Below are 6,116 nucleotides of genomic sequence, written 5' to 3'. Positions count from 1 at the left end.
TGCTAGAAATCTTGCAAGATAGGAGAGAATGGTGCTTCCTCTGTAGGATGCTTCGTCTAGTTGCTGATGAGCATCATCTGTAATGTGTAAATGATTAATGTGGATCCTGAAGTACCATACCCTCTGTACCATGGTCTTCTTCTGTCTTGGGGTAGAGTTCACTTGTTTGAGGTTACAGTCAGGCACACTTCTATTGGTTCCCTTATTTCCCTTCCTCATTGGGTTATTTTTCCTGTTGGGGCGCGTGCGGTTATAACATGCTGTTTTTTTTTTCAACATAATAATAATAATAATAATAATAATAATAATAATAATAATAATAATAACTGCATTAGGGTTTCATCTTCGATTCAGCAGTTTAACGTCTAATGGAGTAGTGATTCGAGATGATTTCTCTGGACCAACCCTTTCATCCTTTGTTTGTTTGTTATTACACAAACACTTATCTATAAATATATATGTGTATATATATACACATATATGTATATATATACACACACACACACACACACACACACACACACACACACATATATATATATATATATATATATATATATATATATATATCACCTAGGCTGGAAAAATATTAACAGTTCCAGAATAACCTTAAAATATGGCATATTTGACTTGGTAAAATACCTTTTCAATTTCATGCAAAGTTCTTTCATGTTAAGAATAAAAAGGATTTCAAATGTACAAACTTGAAGAGACACGGCCCAATTGAATAGTAATTTAAACGTTAATTGCATTAATCACATATAGATAATTCATTAATTGAATTAAAATTTCTTCATGTATATCAAATAAAAACACTGAATTAAGTGCTGAATAAAACAATTTCATCTCTTGTCAAGTTATAGTTAAACAAATTTACTAATTTCTGAGATCTAAGTAAATTTGAAATACTGTATATTTAGCCAAATTCCCGTTATAAATAGCTAAACCCACCATCGGTTAATATCAGTATTACAAAATAAAACAGTATATAAAACGAGAAGAGATGAGGACGCACAATCTAGATATCAAATAGATCACGTGGATTTCAGGAAGTGCCGAATCCCTATCTGTAATTCTGCCGGATTTCAACTATTAACAAAGCTCAACATCAAGAAATTAAAATTTTGCCCTAAAATGCAGCGTAATAAAGTCTTTATGAAAAGTTGCAGAGGGTCTCATAGATGGCAATACAAACACACTAACACAAACTTTCTCAGATATGCTTGAGGGTACACTCTCTTGCTTGAGGGTACACTCGGACACGCTATTCTATCTAATTTATCTTTCTCTTGTTTTGTTAAAGTTTTTATAGTTTATATAGGAAATATTTATTTCAATATTATTGCTATTCTTAAAATATTTTATTTTTTCCATTTTTCTTTTCCTCCCTGAGCTATTTCCCTGTTTGGGCCCCTGGGCTTATAGCATCCTGCTTATCCAACTAGGGTTGTAGCTTAGTAATAATAATAATAATAATATGCAATTTTATATTTATGAACAAAATAAGCTCATCTGCTGGCAAGTAATTTCTGCATGGAGACTGTCGCGTGTGAAATAAAAATGAGAAGAGCTTGTAAGCTAAAAAAAAAAAATGAAGCATTGTTAAAGAAACTTGTGCCCTTGGAATACATAAGGTACCTTTCAAGTTAGACAGCCACAAAGTAGAGATCAATATCTATCGGTCACACATGTACCATCTCTCTCTCTCTCTCTCTCTTCTCTCTCTCTCTCTCTCTCTCTCTCTCTCTCTCTCTCTCTCTCTCTCTCTCTCTCGCGCGCGGAAAATGTTTACTCTTTAAGTGGAGTCGAAAATATTAGGGTTCATTCATGGTAAGTTGCATTTTTAGGATTACCCAATTTCCTCATCCTTTCTATATTTTCATAACTACTTTCCAGACTTCCATCACTAGCTATCTGAAAAGGAAAAGGAATAACAATATATATATATATATATATATATATATATATATATATATATATATATATATATATATATATATATATATATGCCAAATATTTTACCCAACCATGAAAAAGGCCAATTTGTCTGTAGAATATTAATAAATACATCTTAACTCTAAGAAAGCTTCAGCAAGCCTTAACTTATTTTGTCGATTTATTGGACAAGAACTTACTTGTAATTCTTGAGCAATTTTTTTTCCAATAACTTGATGAAATATAAGCAACTAAATAAATGTTTCCAAATATGATTTAAAAGACAGATTTAATAAACATTTCGGCAGGCGTCAATAGTGCTATATGCACTGCCTATTTTAACACCTGCAAATGACTAATTAACATACATACAAGGGAAAAAATTTTTTTTGTGAAATAAAGTTATAAGGATAGATTTAGTATTGAAAAATAAATTAATATGACTTTGAAAAAAATTATGAAATTAGTAATTGTTATTTGTTTCGTAAATGCGTAGTCAACATTGCACAACTATATATCTTTCATTTTTATGGGAATATAGAAAATTTCATACCTCACCATATTTTTTCCAAAACTGAGGAATTCAAATAAAAAGGACGATAACAATAAACCTAATTTATCAACACCAAAATCAAACAAATTTTATACATTTAATCATTAGATAGAAACGAAAAAGGAGTTGAAAGAAGGATAATGACCGGCATTTGATTTCAATTCTATCTGCCAATGTCCGTCACTATTGCCCACGCAATTGCTTAGAAGACAGTTCCAAGCGCTGTAATTTATGGTAACTAGAAATGGGAGAATGAATGACTTAGATCCGTGACTTGGGAAATCTGTTTGGAATCCTTTGATCCAACCAGTATATACCAGGTCTGGTGTTTAAAAAGATTGTAATGCGTAGTACCAATGATGGAAAAGGGCATTATGCTAAAATAAAAATTGCCTACCTCAAGGTCAACATCCTCTGGAACCACACCTTCCCTTCCCTTCCCGTCAAGAGAATCAAGGCGAATAATTGGGTATGTATGAATTTTGAGTTTCTTGTCTACAGAAAGTTTTCCTATTGCAATGAAACATTCTTTTGGGTGCAAATATACGGCTTGTATTAAGCAAAAACCGTAAAGAAAAATATTAATGTGCGCGAAATTCTTAGATTGGAGGCTCTGGGGCGTCATGAGTGGCAGGGTCATTGACTGAAATTCTTAGATAAATATGTTATTTTCTTTACTAGAAATTTTACTTCAAGTAGAATAGATTATATTGACGTCCTGAAAACCATTGAATTCTTTAATATTTTCTGTAATTTATGAAAGGAACTAGGTGTCACCTATCGAAACAACATTGGGTGAGGCACCATCAAAATATTTAAATATGAACAAGTATATTTATGACTAATATAATCTTGATACACGGCAATTAATTGGTGCCTTTCAATGCAGGATTTCCGTCACTAGAAAACTAATTGTAAGGCAATTTGCTATGGATTCGATGCATCCTTGTACATTTATCTACATATTCACAAAAAAATTCAAAAGGTCACATAAACATTCTGCGTTGAAAAGAAACTCCAAGGATACAGGAGGAATGGAGACTTGTTTGTCACTGAAATCTATGGTCACGAAATCACAAATTATCTTGAGAGATGATCTTGACAGGCAACATTGTTTTCTAGGAACACTCACGAGGTAGAGTGGTGTATATACTCCTGTCTCGTGGCGCGGATACGTAAGCGGTGGAATCTTTTGACTTTAGGATCTTCTGTGGGTCAAGTGCGACCCTTTATGACCTTCGCTGTCACGAAAGACCCCCCAAACGACCGCCGCACACGTCTCTAGGACTCCCAACATCATCTGACAGCCCCCACCCCCTTTACCAGTGTTTCAATGACAGCTCCATCACAGGAGCACCTGGAAGCACCATACTCTTATACGACGTCATGCATTGTTTTTTTTTTTTTTTTTTTTCTGCAGATAAATAATGTAGCCTTCAGTTTATCTTCAGATGTCAGCACCCTCTAGGGAACACTAAATCCTGGATGTTTTTGTTATGACGTAGATTAGCACTTGTAGTTAACTAAATGAGAAAAAAAAATGGAACCAAAATACTTTCTTAATCCTTTTCATTTACGTCCCAATAAAATTTATAAACTTTGATGGCTTTTCCTACTAATTACTGTCTTCTGACAACAAAACATGGTAATCACAGATACATAAGTTGAAGCAATATAAATTTCCTTAAACAATGAATTTAATGGTGTGAAAAATATATTTTGAATTCTTGTAGTCAGCAAAACTGCATGGTTATATTAATTTTACATCTTAGTAGTCAGTTCACACATACATACATACATACATACATACATACATGCATGCATGCATACATACATGCATGCATGCATACATATATATATATATATATATATATATATATATATATATATATATATATATATATATATATATATATATATTTAAATATATGTATATATATAAATATATATATATATTAAATATATATTTCTATATATATAAAAATGTATATATATATATATATATATATATATATATATATATATATATATATATATATATATGTATGTATATGTGTGTGTGTGCTCGCTCGCGCGCGTATGTGGTACACGAATTTAAGAAAATATTGTGAAATGAGAATACGTATTAAATCTTTTTGCCACTTTTAACACACCTTTGTATCAGTACCATTAGTTTCACAAAGCACATCAAGACGTCCCTGGATTTATTGCCATATTCATTGTAGCATATCTTATCAATGGTGGCAATGGCATTAGTGATGTTTTGTTTGAGGCTAGTGATACCCTGTACTTTTGCTTGATAGCCAATACCTTTAACATAACACTATAAAAAGAAGTCCAGAGGAATATTTTGTGAACGAGGTGGTCAGGGAATTGGACCATCCACCCCAATCCACCAGCATAGAAATGTTTGATTTAGGAACCTACTAACATGTTGTCCACATTATAGTGATGCCAGTTGCTCTCTTGAATGAAAACCTTATCAAGATAATTAATAAGTTTATCCCTTCTTGTGTGTCATATACCGAATGAAGGACAATCCCTGGTTTCATTTTGAGAAACAGGGGGTTTATAATTTTTTGAAAAGTAACATCAGTTTTGGTTTGGAATAACTATACTCAGCTGAGAGATGTTACTCAGAGAGTTTATACTTCAGCTAAAAAGGAATATAATTTTATCCCTTTTTTTTTTTTTTTTTTTTTTTTTTTGTTACAACGGTGGGCTACCCTCAAGTCTGCACTTCTTGATGTAGCTTTTATAGTTGCCTCTTTGCCTATCCAGATGGCTCTATCACTCACTATCCATGGGAAAAGGCAACCCTTTAGGTTGATAGCTATGGCAGTAAGAAGAGTTGTGAAAAATTCTATCTTCCTCATTCCTATTTTCCTGGAGCTAAACTAAATAGTTTAGTTTTTCGGTCCCGTTGAATTAAAACACTTTAACTGGAAGCTGATATTTATGGAGGTATAGACCCAATTGGAATTTTTCCTTTCCTTTTATAGAAAGCCTATTTCATAGGTCCTATCTATCATTTACTGCAAGTTAGCAAGAGGTTCTTTCTATAAATGGAGAATTGGTAATGTTATTCCATGAGGTAAATGTGTTTCAAGTAGCTCGAAACCAGCTGATAACTATTCAATTTTTACAACATCCATATTATCGGAAGTTTTTAAATGTCTTTTGACAAAATGTCTAAATAGGCAGCCTATGTTGTTCCTATGTTTGTTTGTTTTTTGGTTTTCACAAAGGCTTTGGAACATGTGATGACCTTGCAGTTTCCAATGCTTTACAGAAATCCCTTGTGGTTAAGAAGTTCGTATGAATGGTCTTGACTTTACTGATGCCTTTAATGATGTTAATAATGAGGCCCTCGTTTTAAAACTTAAACTGACAAGTGTATGTGGGTCTTTTCTTGGCCTCAGTGATGAATTTTCATGTATCAGATTACAAATAGTGGAGTACATAATAAATTTGCCAACCCCCCCCCCCCAAAAAAAAAAAAAAACCTAAGTGGCTGTTCTTTTTCAAGATTAACGACACTTAATTTACAAAAATGTTGCATTCTAGAATAAAATCGCAAAGACTTATCCTATTTAAATCATTTTGGTGTCTAGTCATACATTCTTTC

The sequence above is a fragment of the Palaemon carinicauda genome, chromosome 1 (assembly GCF_036898095.1).
Source record: "Palaemon carinicauda isolate YSFRI2023 chromosome 1, ASM3689809v2, whole genome shotgun sequence".
Taxonomy (NCBI): Eukaryota; Metazoa; Arthropoda; class Malacostraca; order Decapoda; family Palaemonidae; genus Palaemon; species Palaemon carinicauda.
This window is presented reverse-complemented; position numbering follows the sequence as displayed.